Below are 26,943 nucleotides of genomic sequence, written 5' to 3' on the forward strand. Positions count from 1 at the left end.
CAGTGAAAGAGTGTGGGGTAAGGCAGGCAGGAAATTCGCACCATCCCCACAAAGGATGGAATCAACTCCTGTGTTCTGACCTGGTATCAGGGACACGGCATGAACTTCTACTCATCATCATTAGTGCTGCTATATCATCTGTAAAAGAGAGTTATGGGCTATGGGTCAATGAGGGATGTCATGTCTTGTAGTGGGGCCAGCCATATGGCATTCTCTGTGCATTGGCTACTGTGAGCAGAGATATAGTCCTCAAGGCTCATGGGCCAGGATATGTTCCATTCTCTCTTCCCCACTTTCATTTGCTCCCGTGTGCTCTGATCAGACATGCCCCTCTTCCAGAGCTGTAGCTTCAGTGCTGTCCTCTGAAGTAAATTCTTCTGGAGGGAGAGGCATCTGTCCACATAGTTGGGATTGGGGGCGGCCCCTCATACCTCTCTACTGGTTCCCTGTTTCATTTTGGTATGTTGTATTCACAACTTGGAACACCGGGTTGAAGTCTGGCCTCTCTTTCCCTATGGGAATATAAATCATACCCTCCTCTTGGGTGGGTTAGTGCCCTGTTCTGTTCCCCAGCTACCCATTTCTTTTTTTTTCTTCCTCCCCCACTTTTAGTTGGCTACCATATGTATAGCTGAATTTGGTCTGGCCCTTACCATAGCCCTACAGTGGATAACACTGGAGACACAGAGTGGGAATTGCACCTGATATGACCCCACCACACTGAGGCAAAACACTAAGGGTGTGCAACAGAACAGCAAGGGAAGCAGAGCAAAGAAGTCCTGAGGGAGTACCAAAAATAGACTTTGGGGCCAAGTCGTGTCACCCATCAGACTCTAACAGAAAACACTTCTGAAAGTCAACAAATAGACTTTGAACTATTTACAGGCTTTCTCTTTTTTAGTCATTGGTTTTTTGTTGTTGTTTTGTTTTCTTTTTTGCTTTGTTTTTCTCTGTCTTATTTTGGGGCATATTATTATCTCTGAAGGTCTATCTAGATAAGATAGATGGATAAACAATCTGGAAGAGAAAACAATGGGATTGACAGTTCTGGGGGGTACATGGGAGAAGAGAAGGTTGGGGAAAGGAAGTGGTGTTAAACCCAGGGACAAGGGAAAAACAAGTGATCCAAAATCGGTGGTGAGGATGGTGTAAGATGCCTGGTAGGACTTGATCAAGGGTAAAGTAACCGAGAGGAATTACTAAAACCCAATGAACACTGAGCATGAAGGTGGGACAAGAGGAAAGTAAAAGGAACTAGAGGAAAGAGCTAGGAGGCAAAAGGCATTTATAGAGCTCTAAATACAGGCATGTACATATGTAAATATATTTTTATATGAGGATGGGGAAATAGATCTATGTGCATATATTTATAAGTTTAGTATTAAGGTAGCAGATGGACCTTGGGCCTCAACTCAAGTATTCCCTCAATGCAAAAACACTTTATTCTATTAAACTGGCATTCCATGATGCTCACCTTCCCGATATGATCACTGAATACAAAGTGGGTACATAAGCAAAGGTGGTGAAGAAAGCTGACGGTGCCCAGGGTTGAAGATAAACAAGTGGCCATCTAGCTCAGAAGCAAGAAAGCCCACATGGAAGAAGCATACCAATCTGTGTGATCACGAGGTGTTGAAGGGATCAGGTATCATGCATCAAAGAACAAAAAATCATATCATTGTGAATGAGGGAGAGTGTGGAGTGGGGACTCAAAGCCCATCTGTAGGCAACTGGACATCCCCTTACAGAAGGCTTGCAGGGAGGAGACAAGCCAGTCAGGGTGCAGTGTAGCAATGATGAAACATACAACTTTCCTCTAGTTCTTTAATGCTTCCTCCCTACTCCTCACCCCCACTATCGTGATCCCAATTCTACCTTACAAATCTGGCTAGACCAGAAGATATACACTGGTACAGATAAGAACTGGAAACACAGGGAATCCAGGATAGATGAACCCCTCAGGACCAATGGTGAGAGTGGAGATACCAGGAGGGCAGAGGGAAGGTGGGGTAGAAAGAGGGAACCAATTACAAAGATTTACATATAACCCCCTCCTGGGAGATGGACAACAGAAAAGTGGGTGAGGGAGATGTCAGACAGTGTAAGACATGACAAAATAACAATAATTTATAAATTGTCAAGGGTTCATCAGGGACGGGGCAAGGAGGAAGGGAAAAATGAGGAGCTGATACCAAGGATTCAAGTAGAAAGCAATTGTTTTGAGAATGATGATGGCAACACATGTACAAATGTGCTTGACAAATGAATGTTTGTATGGATTGTGATAAGAGTTGTATGAGGCTCTAATAAAATGATTAAAAAGGGAGAGAAGAGAATTACAGTGCAGAAAGTTAGCCAATTTCAGAAGTTCCACAAACAGCTGTATTGAAATCTCCATTTACCATCCAGGTGCATGCTCTCAGACTACACAATTGTGTGAAACTCTTTAATAAACTCATTTAGTCATTTGAACTTTTGCTCTACTTCCCATCTGAATACTTTCTTCAGTGGGATAAGAATGTAAAGCAGAGGGACCTGAAGCATGCAAGCCCTTCTGGTAAAATGGATGTGAGTGAGAAGAGCTGTGGGCCAGGCAAGTGTTCTCTCCAGTTACACTTACTGCACTTGTGGTCAACAACGTGCTACCTCACTGCCTTTCCTCCCCTGAGATCTCCCTTACAGCTGCAGACAAAGCACATTTATTAAGAATGGCTGTGCATCAAGCGATCCTGTTTCTTAAAGGTTTTTCAAGACCATGCTTTCTTCAAATAAAGAAATAAAGCACTTTGTGGTCGAACAGTTTCAATGGCAGAAACATTTCCCCCTTGAATTTAACTCTAATAAGTTGTCAGGTGACTGAAATATGCTTCCCCTTTTAATTCTGAGCACTGATTCATTTGTTTGATTTGGTCTTTTCTATTTAGATACAGGCACTTTGCTCTAAACTGAGTACATATTATCATATACTTAATATAAAAGCATATTCATTTTTCCCTTATCTCTTTTATCTTCAGGCATAGTTTCCTTTTTCTATATCTTTTCCATGAGTTATATAAAATAGCCTTCCAATTTATCTCTCTTCAAAAAAGACCCTAAATCTCTCTTCTTGATATAACTGAGATGGCCCAGAAAGTGACAAAGTGCCCTAGAAGTATATTCTCGCAGTGTTAATTCATAGACTAATTTGATTTCCTTCAATAAAGGCAGGCGCAATGTAGTCTCTCAGGTAAGGCGAATTGGGAGTAACACCCACTCAGAGCAAATGAGGATGACTTAGTAATCAGGGCTTCCAAGCCCTCGTTCATTCCCTTTGGAACCCCTGCTGAGAATTTGCATTTCCTTCTCAGATATATTGAATCAGAATCTACATTTATAATTTACCTAATGATCTTGTTAAAATGTAGATTCAGATTCTGTATAACCTGAGTGGAAATGCAAATTCTCAGCAGGAGGTCCAGCTGGAATTAATGGGGGCTCTAAGCTCTGTAATTTTCATCAATATATTCTGTATCAGCTAATGTACAGACATAGTCATCATATGCGTTGATACCAGTAGCATGTGAAAAAATTATGGAGCTTGGTAAACCTTCACTTTGATTACTGTTCTACCACATCTAGCTATATGTTACTAGCATTAATCTCTCTCTATATATATATTTCTCTCTCTCTCTCTCTCTCTCTCTCTCTCTCTCTCTCTCTCTCTCGCTTGCAATGCTGTATTGGGGCTTAAGTTTTGAGCACTAGTCTTATGGAAGGATATGATTTAAAGTGGGAACCCTAAATTCATTCTGAATCTTCACATTCATTCAATCTCTGTTGAGTTCTTTCTAACCTTGGCTGGCAATGTGAAAAGTTTTCCCCTCCACAGAATTTGTTTGCTTCCCCACACTAGTCAGGGAGGTGCAGTCTCACCCTCACCAACTTACAATAGTGCTCTCCAAATCAGGCTCCCTTTCCTGCTTCTGTAGTCCCACCTGCCCCTGTGATGAATTGATTTGTCACCAATCATGCTTTTATGACAGTGCCCTTTGTTTTCCAGTTCTTAGTTGAGTAGCTGATTGGCTGTGAATCCTTCCTTCAGCATTGTAACCTCATGATGATGGTGCCCTTAACTAAGTGATTTATTTTTATCTTTGATCTCCTTAAGAATTAGGTGTGAGGGGCGATGCTGGGAGAGTGGAGGGTGAGTGGGTTGGAAGGGGGGAACTGATTACAAGGATCCACATGTGACCTCTTCCCTGGGAGAGGGACAGCAGAGAAGGGGGGAAGGGAGACTCCGGATAGGGCAAGATATGACAAAATAACGAGGTATAAATTACCAAGGGCACATGAGGGAGGGGGGAAAGGGGAGGGAGGGGAAAAAAAAAGAGGACCTGATGCAAGGGGCTTAAGTGGAGAGCAAATGCTTTGAGAATGATTGGGGCAGGGAATGTATGGATGTGCTTTATACAATTGATGTATGTATATGTATGGATGGTGATAAGAGTTGTATGGGTCCCTAATAAAATGTAAAAAAAGAAAAGAGGAGAAAAAAATGATTAGGGCAGGGACTGTACAGATGTGCTTTATACAATTGATGTATGTATATGTATGAACTGTGATAAGAATTGTATGAGCCCCTAATAAATTGTTAAAATTAAAAAAAAAATTTTTTTAAAGAATTAGTGAAGGGGTCTCTATAAAATATATTTTAATTTTGAGTCTTGTATTCCCTACAATAATGCAAAATTTTACCTCATACGATTTTTAAGAGGGCTAAACTAGTAATTGACCCAATAGTAGTGAGTTTGGTTTATACTGAAAAGTACTCATCATGTGCAAAGCCTGGCATATATTAGTTACACAATAAAAAATAAGAATTTCTCCTTTTGCCTTTCTATCTGTGTTTCCCTACCTGTCCTTCAGTCCTTGATCCCTTCCTTCCTTCCTTCTTTCTCTCCTTCCTTCCTTCCTTCCATAGTAGATTCATTCACAGAAAGTCTTAAATACCACATAAGAATACAGATGTAATAATTCGTAATGAATCTTTCAGTGGGCATAGGTACAATCACCAAGTATAATAATATTTTCAAGATAACTTTGAATCTTAATTAATTTAGATTAAGATACAGTGGTAAGAAACATCACATATCAAAATATTTGTAGCTTTCTGAGAGACGTAAGCATTTTTTCAACCAGCATATTCATCACTAACTCTTACTACATGCCTTACAGAGATGTTTATTAGGAGAACGGACAAAAATTATGAATTTCTTGGGAAAGTTTTAGCTGGAAACAAGCTGCTGGAATCTGGTTTTCTTAATCTATGGGTAGTTTTCTTATGTGTTTTGGTTTAAAGGAAGTCTAAGGAGGCAGAGAAGTCTGGAATCAAATGATCTCTTACTAAGGCCAAACCTCCAGTGCCTCATGAAGTTACTGAGAGCTTCGTGTGCAATCCTCAGCACCAGCATTATGGAAAAATTGTCATTATGAATCGTATTGTTGCTGTGATTAAAAGCAATCTTGCTTTATGTCCTTTGAGAAACTGAAAATATTATAACCTAGAGACATATAAAGATCTTGTTAACCAATCAGCACTAAAGACACCTTATATATATCTTGAATTTTATAATTCACACAGGAATTTTACATCAAGTTTTGGTGCATGATCTCTGTGAAACAGCCTATCTATTATCATTACCAGTTTTACAGATTAAGAAAATGAAACACAAAGAGGGGGAAATGGCACGTTCAAGACTCGACATTAAAGACAAGACCAGAGTTCAGGTTTTATTTTAGTTTAAAAAATGTTACTACTCTTATTCTAACTTTCCAGTAAAGGGGGAAACACACACACACACACACACACACACACACACACCTCTTCAAATAGAAAAGAATCGATGAATAAAATTTGTAAAAGAATAATTAAATTAACCACCTTTATTTAAATGAGCATTCCTCATAATTGAATTACTCCTGATAATCTGGTAACTGGAACTCCAGGCCTGGTTAATGGTCTTTGGACTTAGCCTCCCCTTAGGGACTATTTCCATATTTCAGAAACAAAAATCTGCTGTATCTTTTCCTTAATCAACTGCTATCAAGTCAGTTCCTACTCATAGCGGCCCTATAAGACTGGACAGGGTAGCAATGCCCTGTGGCTTTCTAAGACTCTAACTCGTAATAGGAGGAGAAAGCCTCATCTTTTTCCTGCTATCCTTCCCAGGATCTGTGACATGATGTGTAGCAGAAAGAGAGCCAGCCTCTGTAAATCCTCAAGAGTTTTTTTTTCTTTTTTCCTCATTGTTTTTTAAAGTATACACAATGCACTCGAGTATAAACTGACCCGAATTTCAACCAAGGCACCTAATTTTACCACAAAAACTGCATAAGAAATGTGCTATTAAAAAAAACACAGCTTACACACGAGTATATATGGTACTTAAAAATAACTTTGAAATATAATATTAATGAGGGCTATAAATATCTACCAACCAGGGGTCCTCAAACTTTTTAAATAGGGGGCCAGTTCACTGTTCCTCAGACTCATTGGAGGGCCGGACTATAGTTTTAAAAAATCTATGAAAAAATTCCTATGCATACTGCACATATCTTAATCTCAAGTAGAAAAACAAATGGGCAAAAACACCTGGCGGGCCAGATAAATGTCCTCAGTGGGCCACGTGTGGCCCGTGGGCTGTAGTTTGAGTATGCCTGCCCTTTAGAGCACAGTTGGGGAACTGTTTCCTATTCTCTCTGATTAGTTGTCAGTATCTGCTGGAAAAGACGATGCCCAAAGTTAAACAAACAAACAAGCAGAAAGCAAAAATTAAACCAAAAAATAATTTACCTTGGGCCATTACTTACTTTACGAAAAATAATAAAAGTGTTTCTGGACTTAAAAATATGGTATTTGTCCAAAGATATCTTTAAGGCGAAATGTGTGTATTAAATTAAAAAAACACAGAGTCATCACTTAAAATTGGAAAGTTAAACTTGCATTTTAAAGCAAGAAGAAAAGTAATTATTACACCCCCTTACTGCAGGGTTGCGGGGAGGAGATGTGCCAGTCAGGATGCAGGGTAGCAATGCTTCCTCTAGTTCTTAAATGCTTCCTCCCCCACTATCATGATCCCAATTCTACCTTACAAATCTGACTAGACCAGAGGATGTGCATTGGTACAGCTAGGAGCTGGAAACACAGGGAATCCAGGATGGATGAGCCCTTCAGGACCAGTGGTGAGAGTGGCAATGCCTGGGAGGGAATGTGGGGTGGAAAGGTGAAACTGATTACAAGAATCTATGTATGGCCTCCTCCCCGGGGGATGGACAGCAGAAAAGAGGGCAGGGAGAGATGTCAGACAGTTTAACATATGACAAAATAATAAAAATTTATGAACTATGAAGGGTTCAGGATGGAGCGGGGAGGGGAAGGGAGGGGGAAATAAGGAGTCGATATTAAGGGCTCAAGTAGAAGGCAAATGTTTTGAGAATGATGATGGCAACAAATGTACATATGTGCTTGATACAATGGATGGATTGTGTTAACAATTGTATGAGCCCCCAGTAAAATGATTTTTTTAAAGTAGTCATTAATGACATAAAACATATATAGAGAGAGATATATGGTATTCACAATATTAGTTATTCATTGAGTCTATCATTGCTATCCCTTTGACTGTCCTTCCCCTTTTAAAAACAGCCCATGACAGCAGTCATGACTACTGGTGTGGGAAGCCAGCACCAGGGTCTTCCCTTGCCTTCCGGTCTCCAATCCTACCCTCTGTGCTAGAGAGGGAGAGGGGGAGAACGAGGAGGGACCATTGAGAGGAAAGGCCGTGGTCCCGAAGGGGAGGCTAAATCACACAGTTGTCAGGCTTTTACACTCTGAAAATGTCATTTTCGTAAATAATCCAAGCCTCTCTGCATTTCCAAAGACGCCTCTTTGTTCACTGATTCGTTCAGGGGACCAGCAGTATATCAAAGCCTGAGGGATACTACACACGATGAATGTCTGACTTTTTGTCAGACCTGCATGCCTCTGGGTGGTGCCAAGGGTTAAAGAGCTCAAGTGCCAGGGGAAAGTTTGGCTGTTCCATTCCTGCCTCCTAGTGACTGGAGAGAAAGGCCTGGTGGAATGGCAGCCATTGAAAACCAAAGGGAGCCAGTTTGGCTCTGAGACACTTGGAGTTGCCAGGAGGAGGAGACTTAATGGATGCTTTTCTTGTTTGTTTTACTGGTACTGGCGCTCCCAGGGTTACACATGTCTAATGTGGGACAATTCCTATTTATTCTGAATGTTATGCAAATTTGCCCTAACTTTCAGACAATTGAACCAAACTCTCACAACAAATTCTTGATCACTATCACCTTAACTTGGTACACGCGGAGCTTTTAGATCACTGTAAACCTCTCAAGTGTTATTCATTAACTCTTACTGTGAGTTAATTCCACTGCAGAGGGAGCCTTTATGGGCCCTTGGAGAGTCTAAATCGTTATGGGATTAAAACAGAATCATCTCTCTCCACTTTTCAATCACTTCAGGAGGAAAACTAAACACTGAGAAACGAATTTCCAGCAGGCAGTGTTGATGCTGGTGCTTTGCAGTTGCACCCCAATGCCTAGCCCAAGAGGCACTGGGCTGCTTCCTTACACGGAAGTAAGAGCAAGTGAGAAGAGTATGTATCTGTTCCCATTTACCAACATATCCAATTTAAAGATACATTGAGAAACAGCTCTTTAGTAACCAGGGGATTACCTGTATGTTGAGCTGGTCAATTTGTAATATTTTATCCCCAGTCAATATCTTTAAAAAGTACTAAGTGTAGGAGAAAGAGTGCCAAGGAGGAAGGAATTCAGTACTGATATAGAATCACAATAATTTTTAAATCAAATTGTAATTATTTTATATGCAGTGTATTATAAACTAAATCTATTAAGTGGAAATTTAAGACATCTCAACATGGTTCAGAAATCTATTAACTTTACATTCGTTTTTGTTTTTTTCAATCACTTTTAGAGGAAAACTAAATACTGATGAATTTCCAGCAGGCGGGATCCCTCACCCTTTAGTTTGCACCTGCAAAGATTGAGGCTCAGACAACATTTCTGACTTGTGGTGAAGTGAAATTATTTACTTTTGGCTCTTCTCTCCACGTGTCTTTGCAATCTCACCAAATGATTAAATGGCAACAGACAGAACGTATGTGAAATACAAATAAATTGGATTGCTCAGCTTTGCCTTTCTTCTGGGAATAAGAGAGTCACCTGAGAGGCAGGGACAGAGGCAATCTTGTGTTCATCAAGAAGAATCACCAGTGGAGCTCCTGTGAGACCCTTGTCTGAAGTGGTCGAAGCAGCCAAGGCACGAGAAGCCACTGCACCTAGGCAGTGAGGCAGAACAGAGGAGCAGCCCCGCCATGGTGAGGCAGAGCCGAGCACTTCCTGATTTCCAGAACAAGGTAGAGGCAAAGGGATGATGTGCTTAAGAGGCAAGGAACCAGAGAGGTGCTTGCCAGCATGACTGAGACGATGTCTAGCAGACTAAATAACTGCATTCTGAGGATTTTGTTACCTGTTTGTTTTCCTGAACAATCTTCATAAGCTTGGATATTGTGTGTGGCCCTTGTAACAAATTATTGAACCCAGCAGAGAAGCAGAATGTCTTGAGAGTAATGGTTAGTGGCAGGCTAGACTCGAAGGGGGTTGGAAGGTGGAGGCAAAATCAGGAAAGAATAGTCAATTTGGTCCACATTTCTCTGTATAGAAATGCTGGCTAGACTATTTTTCATTACTTTGGTTCTTAAATAATCAAGGACAAGAATAGTTATTTTTACAAATAATTAATCGTGGGATAAAGGAGACATTGCTGAGAGCTACAACACTATTGGCTCCAGTTTCCTTGCTAATTATTGCTCTGCCTTGAAAATTGAGTCTTTACAGGTGTAAACATGTGAATTGGCCATCTAAAAAAATTCCAATTTCACACCCAGAGCACAAGCAATAAAAGAAAAATGCTAGGTTAATTGCATTTCATCAAAATTTAAAAACTTGTATGCTCTAAAATTTAGAAACTTGTATGCTCTTTCAAGAAAGTGAAAATACAACCCAGAATGGAAGGAAAAAAGTTGTAAACTATATATCTGAAAAAAGATTATATCTAGACAATAAAAAGGACTCTTACAACAACTAAATAATAATAAGGACCAGACTAGAAAATGGGTGAAGGAGCCATTTCTCCAAGAAATATATTCAACTGGCAAATAAGCACATGAAAATATGTTCAATATCATTAGCCACCAGGGAATGGCAACTCCAAGCCATAGTGGGATTCCGTCTCGCCCCTCCTAGGACCGCTGTATGGTGGTGCATGGATTACGTATCAGGATGCTTACTCCAAGGCCAGCAATTCAAACCAGCCAGCCACTGTTCAGGAGAAAGATGAAGCTTTGTGGCAATGAATCTCGACCCGGTGTGGAGTTGGAATTTCCTTCTCATTTTCGTAGTCAGAGGAGGTCAGATGTGCCGTCCCCACCGGCCATTTTCTCAGTTGCTAATTAATGATCAAGCTGTAGCTAAAACCCATCTGAGTCTTAAGACAATGTTTTTGTTGTTTTTCTTTTATACCAAGTAAATGTTATATGCTAGCCACAAAATTACAATAAATTAATAACAATCATGTTTCAATTAAAAATACTTCTTGTAGCCTTTTAGAAAAGGTTAACAAAACAAAGAAAATTCATTCTGTCAGGTCGACACCAACCCATAGTGACCCTGTAGGACAGAGCAGCACTACTCTGGGATTTTAAGCTTGTGGAGTTTTATGGAAACAGACCTGCCACATCTTTCTCCCAGAGTGGCTGGTGGCTATGAAACACTGACCTGTTTAGCTGCTGAGTGCCGTGTTATCCAGGTTCCTGCCAGGGGGTAACCATTCGAAACCCAACTCACTGCCATGAGTCCATTTTGACGCATAGCCACTCTATAAGAGGTTAGAGACTTAAAAACTCCTGATTTTGAAAAGGAAGTCTTATTGCACTTTCAATTTTTTCAACCAACAATGACAGAAATTATTCTTTCCTCACAGAGAAATTAACAACAAACAAACCAAAAAACTTCCCATGTGATGTTTAATACAAAGATGAATAGTGTTCATTTTAAACTATAGCTAGGAAAATTCTAATAGTGCTTTATCACCTTAAAAAATAGAGAAGATCATTTCCTCTGAAACATCATACACTTCTGCAGGCATATAGATATGCCTATCAGGAAATGCAGGAGCTATTAGGCTAAGCTTCTACACAAATATAGAAAATATAACTCTGGCTCTTGATCAAAAAATATTCTCAATGTGCTCATGAAACAGCAAAAGAGAGAAAAAGGAAAAGAAACAATCTTTCCAAGCACCGGGCTTGTTGTTACCTTATTTCCAATCCCATATGTCAAATGGAATCCTGGAGGGATCAGATGTAATACTGAAAAGTGCATTACAAAGAGAAAAAATGAAATTTTTTTTAGCCTGATGATAAAACTAGGTAAAGAAATGCCTCCTTTCCTTCTTTAATTTTCTAACATGGCTTCCTGCCTGCAGGTAAAGGTGTAAATTACAAATAGAAGCAATTGTTTACCTGTGTATCTGTCTATTAGTTTGTAGCTACCTAGCCAAATGAAAATGAAATGTTCAACTATGTTTCATAATATTACCTCCAGTGAAAAGAGCAAAAATAAAATAAAAAGATGGGTGTGCTTATATAATAGTTAATAAAATAGTACCATCACAATCTCAAATGTTTTCGTTCAACAAAAAATCTATGGCCAATCATGTGAATGTGTCATGAGATCAAAATGATTGCTTATAAAAAATAACCATAATAAAACTTCCAGGAAAGTGGAACAATTTTTCACTTTCCTTTTGATAATTTAGTAAAATGTAGGCAGCAGTGAAAAAAATGGCTGATTAATGAATAGTGAGTTAAAATTTAGAATATTCCAAATTAAAAAGAAAATGTAACTGCAGTATTTATTAGCAAGTTTTAGGTTAAGAATTTCTAAAATTGTTTAAATTGGTGAGGAGATCAATTGTGTGGAGATATGCTTCACTTGTAATCATAAGCGATCAAACATTATTAGAAATGTATCTGGTCTAGATGAATGTGTTCAATTAGATAAAAGGTTTACACCAATAAAATGATCACTAAACAACCTTAGTTCTTAAAAATAATCATACTTATTGATTTTGAATTTGGGAAAAGAAGGATGTGAAAATTAGATTTGTTGTGAAGTGATTTGATTTTATTGTTTCCCATGTATTCTTCTTGTTTTGTCCCTGTTGTTGTTTTTGTTGTTGGTATGCCTGCCAATATAAGCTAGGCATGGGGAGCAAGTCCGAGAAGAAAGCAACACGGATGAAAGTTTTGGAGGGACACGAGGGGAGGTGGAGATGAGGAATAGAGCAGGGAGTACACAACACCACAGACAGGGGAACACCTAGGGAATTAAAAGCAACAGTGAGGAGGACATAGGGAGCCCGGAGGAGTTGTAGCAACAGTAATCTAGCTGAGAGGAATTTATAAGAGGCAGAAGAAGGGGGAGCATGACTGTGGGACAAAAGGAGGTAAAAGGAAACAAAGGAAAGGTCTAGAAAGCAAAGCTATGGATAGAGGTATAAATATAGGTGTGCACTTATATAAATATATTAATTCATAAAAATAGAGGTATTGACCTATGCACACATATTTATATGTCAATACATTGAGGAAGTGGATGGACTTTGGGCCTCTGCTTAAGCCCTCCCTCAAGGCAAGAACACTTTGTTCTACCTGGCATTCTCTGATGCTCACCCTCCAGACATGATAGCTGAAGATAAAATGGGTGCATGAGCAAATGTGGTGAAGAAAGCTGTTGGTGCCTGGCTATCAAAAGATACAGCATCTGTGGTTTTAATTGTTTGAAGCTAAACAAATGGCCAACTAGCAGAGAAGTGACAAGCCCACATGGAAGAAGCATACCAGCCTATGCAATCATGAGGTATACACTGAATAGATACCAGGCACCAGAAACCACAAACAAACAAAAGCAAAAACAACATATTGTTGAGAACAAAAGAGGTCGGGGCAGAGACCCAAACCCATTTGTAGACAATAAGACATCCCTCCCAAAAGGGTCACATGGAAGGGATGAATCTACCAGGGTGCAATGTAGCACTGATGATGCACACAATGTTCCTCTGGTTCTTTGAGACTTCCTCACTCCCCACTATCATACCCCAGTCCTGCCTTTCAGGTCTATCTAAACCAGAGCATGTACACTGGTACAGAAAAGAGTTCACGACACATGGAATTCAGGTCAGATAAACTTCTCAGGAACAGAAAAGGGAGTATCCATTCAAGGAGGGGAGGGGGAAGGTGGGGAGGGGAAGGGAGGAAGAGAGAACTGATCACAGTGATGGACACATGATCACTACCACCACCACCACCCAGGTGGCTGAACCACAGAAAGCATGTGTGAAGGGAGACAATGTTCAGTGTAAGATATGAAAATAATTATGATTTATAATTTATCAAGGGGTAATGAGGGTGGGGAAATACCAAGGGCTCACATAGAAAGTAAATGTTTAGAAAATGATGGCAACATATGTACAAATATGCTTGATACCATTCATATATGGAATGTTATAAGAGCTGTAAGAGCCCCCAATAAAATGATTTTCAAAGTGATCAAATAAGATGGCTCTAATCTGGAAATGGGGCCCCTGGTGGACTGCTAAAGTAAGCAGCACAAACCCACCAGCAACTCTGAGTGAAAAAAAAAGGGAGGTTTTTTAAAAATGACTTATAGTTCCGGAAACCCACAGAGAAGTTCTACTCTGACCTATTTGGTCACAATGAGTCAGAGTACATTCGACAGCAATGAGATTGTTTTATTAATTTGAATAAGCCTCTTACCCAAGAGCTACCACATTTAGTCTCTCTGCTTCAAGGGTAGAATGATTTTGAGAAAAGCTACAATCATAGATTCGACAAAGAAACCAGAGCAAATGTTGGATTGAAAACCAAGATCTAGTATCCAACTCTTTTTACTAAGATGCTGTAATTGTACTGCATTTAAATAAGCTAGGCCATTCCTGTTCACCACCCTCACCTTCTACTTTGCCTCGGTTAGATGCTGGCCGGATGTTTTGCCATCTAGCCTAGTAAGCCTGGGTTAGAGGATAGGATTTGACCACAAAGCTTTAATATGTTGATGCCAAACTGGTATTTAGCAACCAACAGTTAAGGGTATGAAAAACGTGAATGGTGGAGATCACTAATAATTTTATGTTCCTTGAGGTCAGGTCCCATATCTGTCTTGTTTGCTCATATCACCAGGGTCTAGAGTATTTTCAGTAAATTTGGGTGAATGTTTACAGAGCAGATTATCAATTGTATATCCAATAATTCATCTGCATTTTGTTTCATCTCAATACCTATAACTCCCTGAATATAACATCACCTATTTCACTTTTCCCCTACGTTACCTGTTTTCTCCCTCTCTTCTTTTCCCTCCCTTTCTTCCTTCTTTTCCTAACCTTTCTGACCTTTGTCCTTGGTTAAATGTTGCTTTTTTATCTCAAATGTTTCATTATTCTAAGTTGTGCATACTTCATAAGCTATTTGTTCCTCTTATAGATCTATTTGTTGTTGTTTAGCTGAAATTCAGGTGTGAAAGTGAGTTCAGGTCCAAACATGAGGGCGACTAAGGGCCAAAGCCTAAGGGACTCTACCTATTTCTACCTGATTCACTAAGCCTGGCGACATTTATTGTTATGAGTTTTGATCCAGATTTCGCTCCATCTCTATCCAGGACCTTTTCATGTTATCCCTTTCAGAGCAGTTGGTTGCAGTCACTTGGAACCATTTAGTTCTGACCTTACAGCCATGGAGATTGATACTCATGTGGTCCACTTGTCTATTGGACTAATTATTTTCATGTCTTCAATTTTTATCACTTTGCTTTTCCTCCAGCCAAAAGGGGACCAATAGTTGCACTTTCACAGGCTGCTCATGAGATTTTTAAGACAAAGTCACGTACTCACCAGAATAGCATACAGAAAATTATCATGTGGACTATGTTTTGCCAACTGATCTCAGTGTCTGGCACTAAGGTTCTGAGCCCTCAGGCTCAAAGACTCATTCTCTAAAGGTGTTTGGATGTGTCTAAGACATTTTCATATCTTTGCTCCTTTGTATGCTCCACTACATTCATGGGTATGTTTGCAAGAAAAGTAATTACCAAAAAAAAAAACCCCAAAGCCAAATCCACTGACATTGAGTTGACCCTGACTTCTAAGGAGCCTATGTACAAATATTCTCTGCCAAGCCTATACATAGTTACAGATGTACACCCTCTCTCTCATTCTTTCATCCTGCATGTCTATCCATGCATCTACTAGAAGATCATCATTGTAGGATGACGTATTCACCTCTCTTGTCTTCACTTGGACACTCCTTCCTCTGTCCTCCCCTACTTCCATTATAATTTTTTTTTTTTTGCTGACCTCCTTTTACTCTATTTCCCTTCACTCAACACATGCAACAGAAGAACACTATCTAAATTGTCTTTCATCGAAATATAAAACCTGCATGCTCTAAAAGATATCATCAAAACAGTGAAAATAAAACCCATTAAGGGAGAAAAAATTTCAAGTCATCTATCTGATAAGGAATTTGTATCTAGATTATAAGAAGAACTCTTACAACTAGATAATAAAAAGACAAGTAACCCAAGTATAAAATGGGTAGGCATTTCTCCAAAGAAGATATTCAAATGGAAAACAAGCACACGAAACTGTGTTCAATATCATTATCCATTAGGAAATGCGAATCAAAACCACAATGGTGTACCATTTTCAGCTCCTAGGCTGGAGCCCTGAGCTGTGCTCTAAAAGTTCAGCAGTTCTAAGCCACCAGATGCTCTTCAGCAGAAAGGTGAGGAATCCTTCTCCCATAAACAGTTACCGCCCAGGAGATTCCCAGGGGCAGCTCTACTCTGCCTTACAGGGTCACAATGAATACACGTTAATTGGACGGCAATGGGTGGTGGGGGGGATGGGGATGGCTATGTGGAACCAAGGCGATGTAGTGGAGGATGTGTTAGGCTGTTAACTACAAGCTCAGCAGTTCACTCCTCAGGAGAAAAGTGGAGCTTTCTGATCCTATAAATATTGACCTCAGAGACCCACAGAGGCAGGTCCACAATGTCTTACAAAGTCTGTATGAGTCAGAATGGACTCAATGGCGATGAGTTTGGAGGGCGGATCCACAGGACAGAGTCAAACTCTATACAATAGAACAGAGGAGCACTTGCTCTGGGTTTTCGAGGTAAATCTTTAGGATACGAGTCAGAATCAACTTGATAACAATGAGTTAAGGGAGTTTTGTTTGTTTTGCTTTAGTTTAGGATGGCTATCATAAAAAATAAGCAAGTTAAAAGTGTCATGGACTAATTGAAGAAATTAGAACCTTTGGATTTGGCAAGTGAGACTGTAAAATAGTACAAATTTGGAAAAGAGTTTGGTAGTCTGAAAACATTGAAAATGTATGACCAAACCTATTTTCTGTTTGCAATCCTAATTCATCACAATCCTATAGGATAGAGTAGAACTGTCTCATACGCTTTCCAAGGATGGAATATCTACTGAAGTGACTGCCATGTCTTTCTCCTAGAGAGTGACTGATGGGTGTACACCTCCAACTTTCTGGTTAGCAGCCAAGTGCTTAACCACTGTGCCAGTAGGGCTCTTTAGAGTTATCATATAACCCAGAAATTCCACTGCTAGTTACATAATACAAGAGAAATGAAAACACAGGTGCACACAAAAACTCATCGATATATGCACATACATATATTAAGCCCATGTAAATGTATGTATGCTATGAAAGTTCAAATCAGCATTATTAAAAAGTCCATGAAGTGGAAACAGTGCAAATGCCCTACAATTAATGAATGGATAAATAAAATAAATGAATAAATAGAATAAAATGTGGTACATTTGTGTAATAGAATATTATTCAGGAATTATAATGAAATACTGATACATGTCACAAAATTGATAATCATAAAAGCATTGACTAACTGAAAGAAGCCAGACATGAATGATTGCCAGAGATACATTGCATGATTCTTTTTTAGTAAAATTTTTCAAATATCAAATCTATGAGGAGGAACTATATTAATGGTTGGTTAAAAAGAAAGGCCACTAGGGCTCCCAAAGAAAAGGGATAGAGTGGGGGAGTGACAGCTCAGGTGTGGGATCTTTTATGAACTGATTAATGTAATAACACAAAATTGATTACAGCAATGGTTGTGTACCTCTGTGAATATACTAAAATGCATTGAATATATTTTATTTGGGTACATTATATAGCATGTAAATTAGATATCAATTAATAAAGTAACTACCAAAAAAAAGTTCTACTTCTGAGACTCCTAGAATGGTTTTGGTTTTCCTCCTCACTCTACAGAAGATTTCCATTCTCTTTTGTGAAATGAAATTAATCATGGCTAAAGAACACCATGCATATGTAGTCAATAAATCTATGCTTCTATAATGCTGCACAAAGATTTAGAATTCAACAGTAGATATTTAAAATATAAATTTCTGTGCAGATATGCACCGTTATGTAGGAGTATTTATACACACATACATCGATTACAGAAACAGCCTGAGCCATTGTTCAGCAGGTTAAACATTCTCTCTCATTCCTGTCAATCACAGTTCATTTTTCCACAGTCTCCCTAAGGATTTTATGACCAGGACCAATTAGGCAGTATTGCTTTATTCGATTGTTTAGGCCTGCCAACAGTTTGGTAAATACACAGCTGTCACATCAGTACATGAGTGATTGTCACCAGAAAGACAACAGTAACAAAAGCACCAACTGTACAAATCACACAAAAAAGAAAAGCCTAACTGTTCTAAAGTAGTTGGGGAATTATCATGGGGAAAACTAAGTATAAATGAATCTCTGTCCTATGCAAAGAAGTCAATAACACAGTAGGAAGGAAGTTAGTGCTTACTGGATGACTGGACTACCCTCCTCTGGATGGATATACTAGGATCAGTGACGGCCTTTATAAATACTAAGCTCTCTTTCGAGGAGCCCTGGTGATGTAGTGGGTTAAGCATTTTGTATTGACCCATATTATATTTGATCCATTTATGTTTTCTTCTGTCCCCTCCTCTTCCTGTTCAATCTCCTCATTGCTGTACTACCAAACGGCAAAGCAGCAATGCTATGCTTCCATTAAAAAGAACTCCAATATTCCAGATACTAAACACTACATTTACAAAAAATAATTTTCTATGATCATATTTTATAATAGCTGTAACTATCCTACAGCTTCTGTTGGGATCATGCTGTGCTCCACAGATCTTTTGTGTAAGCAGTATCAGTTTGGGCTCTGTGTGTGTGTGTGTGTGTTTTCTATATGATATTTTGTGACTATTATACAATTTGGATTCAGATTTAAACTATTTCCAGAGTAGGGAACAAAAATTCACAATCACATGCTGTTCTCTTAAACTGGCCATCACTAAAAAAGGGAAATTTGAAGGAAACTGCTTATATGAAAACATTCACTTTGACAAGAGAGGACCTTCTCAGAAGATGCTACTGGGTGCACTAACCCAGAATGAGTTGCTCACCTAGTACGAAAAATGTGTACTATGAAAACTCCGCACAGTGGAACTTTTTACCATTTGGGGAGGAGTGATCCCTTGTATAAATAAATCTAAAAATGAAGAGTCAATTTTAACTCATAGGGGCCCTAGAGAACAGGGAAGAACTGTTCCATTGATTTTTCCAAGACTGTGGATCTATATGGAAACGGACTACCACATCTTTTTCCCACAGAATGTCTGGTAAGTTTGAACAATCAACTTTTCAGTTAGAAGCTGAATGCTTAGGCATTGTGCCAACAGGGCTTCTTCAGCACCCACAGCGTTCCCAATAGTAATAGCTAATATTGTCACTGACAATTAGCTCTGAAAGTTTGTTTTTCAATAATATAAATGGTCAAAGAATACTTGCAATTTAAATTTTAAAAGTTTAAATCTGAATTTTGTTGCCTCGAATTATATTCTACAAGTCCTAATGGCTCATATAGTCATATAGTCATAAAATATATGAATATTTGAGAACTATGTACCATATAGTACACGTGTATATCGATATTTACTCCATAGCCTAAAAGGAAGACTGTGGCTCATAGACCAGTCCCTGAAGAAGGACATTCTGCTTGGTGAAGTAGAGGGGCAGAGAAAAGAGAGGAGGAAGGCCTTCAATGAGGTGGATTGACACAGTGGCTGCATTGATGAGCTCAAACCTACAAATACTTAGGAGGATGGCACAGGACCGGGAAGTGCTTCCTGCCATGGTGCATAACGTCACTGGGAGGCAGCACTGAATTGAGGGCACCCAACACACCAACAATGACCATTTGGAAAGTATATAATACATGAGGAAAATTCCAATGATAAAATATTTTTATTCAGTGAGCAAAACAAGATGGCTATGAAGTTGTGAAGGAGAAGCTCCTTTCTACCGTCCTCTCTTCAAGCCAATTGATCATTTTAAATGAAAGAATCATGCTTCCTCTAAAAAATATGTTTCTGCTAGATGCCACTGCATGCACTCGGACCTACAGCCACCCTATGCAAAACAGAATGAGACACCACACAATCCCATGCCATCTTCACACATTTCCTGCTCCTGAGCCCAGAGGTGCAGCCGCTGCGTCCATCAATAATGTAGAGGACCTTCCTCATTTTGGACACACTTCCACATTGCCAAACATGATGTCCTTTTCCAGAAACTGGTTTCTGCTGACAGCACGTCCAAAGTATGTATGATAGTCTTCCCATCCTTTCTTCTTCTTTTTTTAAATCATTTTATTAGGGGCTCATGCAGCTCTTATCACAATCCATACATACATCAACTATGTAAAGCACATTTGTATATTCATTGCCCTCATCACTCTCAAAACATTTGCTCTCCACTAAGTCCCTGGCATCAGCTCCTCCCCGCTCCCTCCCCACTCCCACTCCCTCATGAGCCCTTGATACTTTATAAATTATTATTTTGTCATATCTTGCCTGTCTGACATCTCCCTTCACCCACTTTTCTGTTGTCTGTCCCCCAGGAAGAAGGTCACATGTAGATCCTTGTAATCGGTTCCCCCTTTCCAACCCACCCTTCCTCCACCCTCCCAGTATGTCCACTCTCATCACTAGTCCTGAAGGGGCCATGCGCCCTGGGTTCCCTGTGTTTCCTATCTGTACCAGTGTACATCCTCTGGTCTAGCCAGATTTGTAAGGTAGAGTTGGGATCATGATAGTGGGGGAGGAGGAAGCATTTAGGAACCAGAGGAAAGTTGTATGTTTCATTGTTGTTACATTGCACCCTGACTGGCTCATCCTGAGACCCTTCTGCAAGGGAATGTCCAGTGGCCTACAAGTGGGCTTTGCCTCTCCACTCCGCACTCTCCACCTCATTCACTATGATATGATTTTTTGTTCTGACGATGCCTGATACCGGATCCCTTTGACACCTCATGATCACACAGACTGGTGTGTTTCTTCCATGTGAGCATTGTTGCTTCTGAGCTACATGGCCGCTTATTTACCTTCAAGCTTTTAAAACACCAAAAGCTATATCTTTCGATAGCAGGGCACCATCAGCTTTCTTCATCACATTTACTTATTTATCAGCTTTGTCTTCAGGGGTTGTATCGGAAAGGAGAGCATCACAGAATGTCAATTTAAAAGAAAATGTTCTTGCATTCAGGGAGTACTTGAGTGAAGACCCAATGTCCTTTGGCTACCTTAATACTAAACTATAAATATATGCACATAGATCTATTTCCCCATATATATACATATGTACATGCCTTTATTTAGACCTGCCTTTGCCTCCTAGCTCTTTCCTCTATTTTCTTTGACTTTCTTCTTGTCCCACTATCATGCTCAGTCTTCATTTGGGTTTCAGTATTTCCTCTTGGTTACATTACCCTTGATTATGCTCTACCAGACCTCCCACAACCTCCTCACCACCGATTTGGATCACCTGTTGTTCCCTTGTCCCTGGGTTTGTTAACACCACTATCTTTCCTCCCAGCTCCCTCTCTCCCATGTCCCTAGAACTGTCGGTCCCATTGTTTTCTCCTCCAGATTGTTCATCCAGCCTATCTTATTTAGACAGACCTGCGGAGATAACATGCAAAAAACAAGACAGAGCAAAGCCAACAATATACAACAAAACAACAACAAACCAATGACAAAAAAAACAACAAAACACAACAAGAAAGGAAAGCTTGTAGTTAGCTCAAGGACTATTTCTTGGCCTTTAGGGGTGTTTTCCAGTCCAATCTGTTGGGGCACCACACCTGGCCCAAAGTCCACCTTTAGCATTCCCTGGGGACCTCGCCACTCTGTTCTCTTGCTGGTCTGTTGCACTGCCTTAGTGTTTTGCCTCGGTGTGGTGGGATCAGATCAGGTGCAATTCCCACACTGTGTCTCTGGTGTTGTACCATATAGGGCTATGGGTCACTGAGGGGCATGATGTCTCATAGTGGGGTCAGCTATGTAGTCCTCTCTGTGGACTGGCTGCTCTAATTGGGAACATCATCCTAATGGCCTAGTGGGACAAGATGTGTGCTCCACTCTCTCCTCCACCTGCTTCATCTGATCCCATGTACTCTGATCAGAAATGTCCCTCTCCTGGAGCTGCATATTCAGTGCCATCCTTTGAAATAAATTCTTCTGGGGGGAGGGGCAGGTGTCCACTGAGAAGTTGAGATTGGAGCTGACCCCTCAGAGTTCTCCACGCTAGCATGTTGCACTCACATCCTGGAGCACTGGGTTGAAGTCTGGTCCTTCTTTTCCTGTGGAGATATGAACAGTACGCTCCCCTTGGGTAGGTTAGTGCCCTATGCCCCCGATACTCATTTCTTTTTTATTATTATTATTTGTTCCTTTCCCCTCTTCTTTTTTTGTTGGCTTCCCTGTGTATCCCTGTATTTGGTCTGGTCCCTGACATACTACCTGTTCCTCACCCCAGGAATGTTTGTATGTAGTAGCTTTTGCCCTATCCTCCTTTTGTATTTTTTTAAAGCTTACTTCAGCAGACTCATGCTGTACTTTGCTTATTCGCTTAGCATGATTTCCTCCAATTCTTCCCAAGCAATGATGTACTTCATACGTTCATCACTGCTTTTTTGTGATGCATAGTACTCCATTTTATGTATGTAGCACAGCTTTTTAATCCACTCGTCAGTTGATGGAAATTGGAGTTGTTTCCAAATCCTAGCAATTGTGAACTGTGCCGCAATGAACATTGGAGCACAGATGTCTGGCCTTGATTTGCTTTTGTTTTTTTTCATCTTCTGGGTATATACCCAGTAGGGGGACTGCTGGGTCATATGGTAACTCGAATTCCATCTATTTTAGATATCACTAGATCAATTTCCATAGTGGTCATACGTACTTACATATCCACCAGGAGTGGATGAGATTTCCTGTCTCCTACAGGTCCTCCAACACTTACTGCTTTCTTATTTTTTAAATTGGGCTATCTTGAGGGTGTTCGGTGTTACCTCATTGTTGTTTTAATTTGCATTCCTCTTATGGATAAAGATCGGGAACATTTTCTTATATGATTTTGGCCCTATGAATCTTCTGCCCCTGTGAATCTTCTGTTCCAGTTCTTTGCCCAACTCCTCAGTGGACAATTGTTTTTTTTTTTTTTTCTTTTTGGAAGCTAGCAGAGTATTTTAGATTTTAGTAATAAGGCCTTTGTCTGATGTGTCATTACTAAACATGTTTTTCCAGTCTGTTCACTCTCTTATTACTCTCTTGGTTAAATCTTTTATGTACACAGGCATTTTATCTTCAATATATCCCATTTGTCAATTTGTGCCTCCTCTGTTTTTGTGTCCTTCGCTTTTTCTGATAGCCTATGTATTCCTTGTGCCAAAGTTCTCAAGTTGGTCTCAAATTCCTCATTGGTGGCCATAATAGTTTGGGGTTTAACTTCAAGGTCTGTGATCCACCTTGAGTTTATTCTTGTGCATGGAGTGAGATAAGGGTCTTGCTTTATTTTTCGGCATGTAAATATCCATTTTTTCCAGTACTACTTGTTAAAGAGGGCGTCTGCTTCCCATTGGATATTTTTGGGTCCTTATCAAAGATCAGTTGTCTGTATGCTGATGATTTTATTTCTAAGTTTTCAGTTCTTTTCCATTGGTCTGAGTATCTGTCATTGTACCAATACCATGTGGTTTTTCCAACTGTGGCTGCATAGTATGTGCTAAAGTCTGGTAAAGCAAGCCCCCCCACTCTGTCCTTCTTCTTGATGAGTTCTCTGCTAATTCTAGGCTTCTTCCCTCTCCATATGAAGTTAGTAATCAGTTTTTCCATTTCTTTGAAGAAAGATGAGGGTAATTGTATTGGGATTGCATTAAACTTATATAGTGTCTTTGGCAGAACTGACATCTTGACTACATTGAGTCTTACAATCAAAGCATGGGATATTCTTCCATTTGTTGAGGTCGCTCTTGGTTTCTTGTAATAGTGTTCTGTAGTTTTACCCATGTAGATCTTTTGTTCTTTTAGTCGGGCATATCCTTAGATATTTCAATTAGTTTTGGGCTGTTGTTAAGGGTATCATCTTTTTTATCTCCTCTTCTGTGGTCTTATCCAATGTGTATAACAGTCCAATGGACTTCTGTTTGTTGATCTTGTATCCTGCTACTCTGGCAAACTCCTCTATTGCTTCCAGTACCCCCTTGTGGAACTTTTGGGATTTTCCATATATAAAATCATATCATCTGCAAATAATGATAGTTTCAACACTTCCTTCAGCAGACAAATACCTTTGATGTCTTTTCTTTGCCTTATGCTGTTAACTAAAACCTCCAGCATGATATTAAATAAGAGTGGGGACAAGGGGCATCCTTGTCTGGTGACCTTTTTCAGTGGGATTGGGTTAGTCTTTTCTCCATTGACTACCACACTGGCTGTTGGATTTTCATATATAGCTTGTATTTGTCTTGAGGAATTTTCCTTTCATTTCTATCTTCTCAAGTGTCTTAAACAGGAATTGGTGTTTGATGTCGTTGAATGATTTTTTGCATCTATCGATATTATCATGTGGTTCTTATAGTTTTTCATGTCAATGTAAGGAATAATACTAATGGTATTTCATATGTTGGCCCATCTCTGCATCCATGGTATGAATCCCACTTGGTGATGGTGAATTATTTGTTTTATATACTTTTGTATTTGTTGGCTAGTATTTTGTTAAGGATTTTTTGCACTGATGTTCATTAGGGATATTGGTCTATAGTTCTAGATTCTTGTGGGATCCTTGCCCAGTTTTGGTATCAGAGTTATACTAGCTTCATAGAAGGAGTTTGCCATCTTTAAGAGTTTGTGTAGGATTGGTGCTAGTTCTTCCCTAAATGCTTGGTAGCATTCTCCAGTGAAGCCATCTGGTCCAGGGGATTTTTTGGTTGATAATCCCTTGATATCCTTGTCTATTTCTTCTATTGCTCTGGGTCTGTTAACATTCTTGATGTCCATCAAGGATAGTCTAGTGAGGGATTGTTTTTCCAAGAATTTGTCCATGTTTTCCAAATTGTTGAATTCATTGGAGTACAATCCTTCATACTACTGTGTAATTATCCTTTTGGTTACTTTAGAGTGTGTTTTAATGTCGCCTCTTTCATTCCTTATTCATGCTATTGAAATTTGTTTCCTCCTTTCTTTGGTTAGGTTTACCAGCAGTCTGTCAATTCTGTTTATCTTTTCAAAGAACCAACTTTTAACAGCATTAATTTTTCCCATAGTTTTCTTATTTTTCCTCTCATGAATCTCAGTCCTGATTTTTATAATTTCATTTATTTTGCTCTTAGTAGGATTGTTCTGCTGACTCTTCTCTAGTTGTTGTAGATTTTGTGCCAGCATATCAATCATGAGGCTCTCTTCCTTTTTCAGGTGTGTACGTATTGCTATGAAATTTCCTCTGAGAACTGCCTTTGCTGTGTCCCATAAATTTTGGTACGTCATGTGCTCATTCTTGTTGGTTTCTCGAAATTTCCTAATTTCATTGCTATCTGTGCCAGTACACATGCCCTTTGCAGTAGAGAGTTATTCATCCTCCAATTGTTTGCTTTTCTTTTCTTCATCTTCCTTTTATTGGTTTTCAGCTTTATGGCACAGTGGTCCGAGTGAGAGGTCTGTATGATAGGAATGTGCTTAAATTTATGTAGATTCATGTTATGCCCCAGCATGTGGTCTATCTTCAATTATGTGCCATGTGAGCTTGAGAAGAATGTGCATTTTTTGTATTTGGATGAAAAGCTCTGTAAATATCTATCAGCTCAAATTGTCTAATTGTAGTGTTTAGATCTCTAGCCTCCTTTTTGAGTTTCTTTTCCTGTGATCTGTCTTTCTCAGAGAGCGGTGTATTGAAGTCAACCACTATAATTGTTGAGGCTGTGATTTCTTTTTTCATCTTTTGGAGTGTTTGGTTGACATCTTCAGCGGGTCTCCCATTTTGGGAATGTATGTTCACAATGCTTAGTGGTTCTTTTCTACCATTCCCTTGAGCATTATATAGTGTCCCTCTTTATCTCTTTTTATGGTTTTCACTTTGAGGTCAATTTTATCCGAGATTAGGATTGCAAGCCCTGCTTACTTTAAATTGCTGTTTGCTTGGTATGCCTTTCTCCAGCCTTTGATTCTCAGCTTATTTTAGTCTGTAGCCTTGAGATGTGTCTCCAGTAGGCAGCAAATTAATTGTTTGTGTTTTCTAAGCCAATCTGCTAGTCTCAGTCTTTTAATGCCCGAGTTCAGGCCATTGTAGTCAGAGTTATTATCTCCATCTGTGGACTCTGTGATGTCATCTTGTACCTTTTGTGTTGGGTGTTTTCCTATTTTCCTTTCTCATTAGTGTGTTTTATGTGTGTGTGTGTGTGTGTGTGTATGTGTGTGTGTGTGTGTGTGTATCATTCTTGAGTTCTTTTCATCCTTAAGCCAATGCTATCTTGGGGTCTGTTTTCTCTTCGTTGCCTTCTGGGTGAGGTTGTTCTATATGGCGGTCTCTTATTATGCTTTGTGAGTGTTGTTCTTTTGCCCATACTGGGTCGGCAAGTATCTTGTAGGACTGGGTTTCTTTTCATGTATTCTTTGAGTTTTTCCTTGTCTGGGAATACTCTTAATTCTACATATATCTTGATAGATAATTTGGCTGCGTAGAGAATTCTTGGTTTGCGTTGTTTTCCTTAAATTTTTGGAATATGTTACTCCACTCTCTCCTCTTCTTCATAGTTTCTGATGATAGGCCGTAGCACATGCTTATTTGGGAGCCTTTATATGTGATTGCTTGTTTTCCTTAGCTGCTCTCATGATTTTCTCCTTTTCCTCAAAGTTGGATAGTTTAACTATTATGTGTCTTGATGATTTCTTCTTGGGATTTAGTCTGCCGGTGTTCTTTCAGCCTCCTGAATGGTTGCCGGGTTTTCATTCATTAAGCTGGGGAAGTTTTCCTCCAAGAATTATCTCACCATTGTTGAAGATTACTTCCTTGTTGTCTCTTCCACCAGTAAGCCAATAATTCTAATGTTGTTCCACTTTATGACAGCAGACATAGCTCTTAGGTTTTCTTCAGCTTCTCTGGTGATCTTATTATATTTTTGTTCATGTTTGTTAAAGTCTGCTTGTCTGTCCTCCAAGTCATTGATGCGGTTTTCTGCTTCCTCCAGTCAATTCTTGAGGTCCGTGTTTGGGCTGCTGATTTTTGTTATCTCCTCCCTAAGCTCCCGTATTTCCCTTTCATGTATGGCTTTTATCTCCTCTATCATTTAACCCTTTTTCTGTATTGTTTCCCCCATATCCTGTATGACTGCAAGCAGCATTCTGAA

This window comes from Tenrec ecaudatus, chromosome 16 (assembly GCF_050624435.1).
Source record: "Tenrec ecaudatus isolate mTenEca1 chromosome 16, mTenEca1.hap1, whole genome shotgun sequence".
In the NCBI taxonomy this organism is placed as follows: Eukaryota; Metazoa; Chordata; class Mammalia; order Afrosoricida; family Tenrecidae; genus Tenrec; species Tenrec ecaudatus.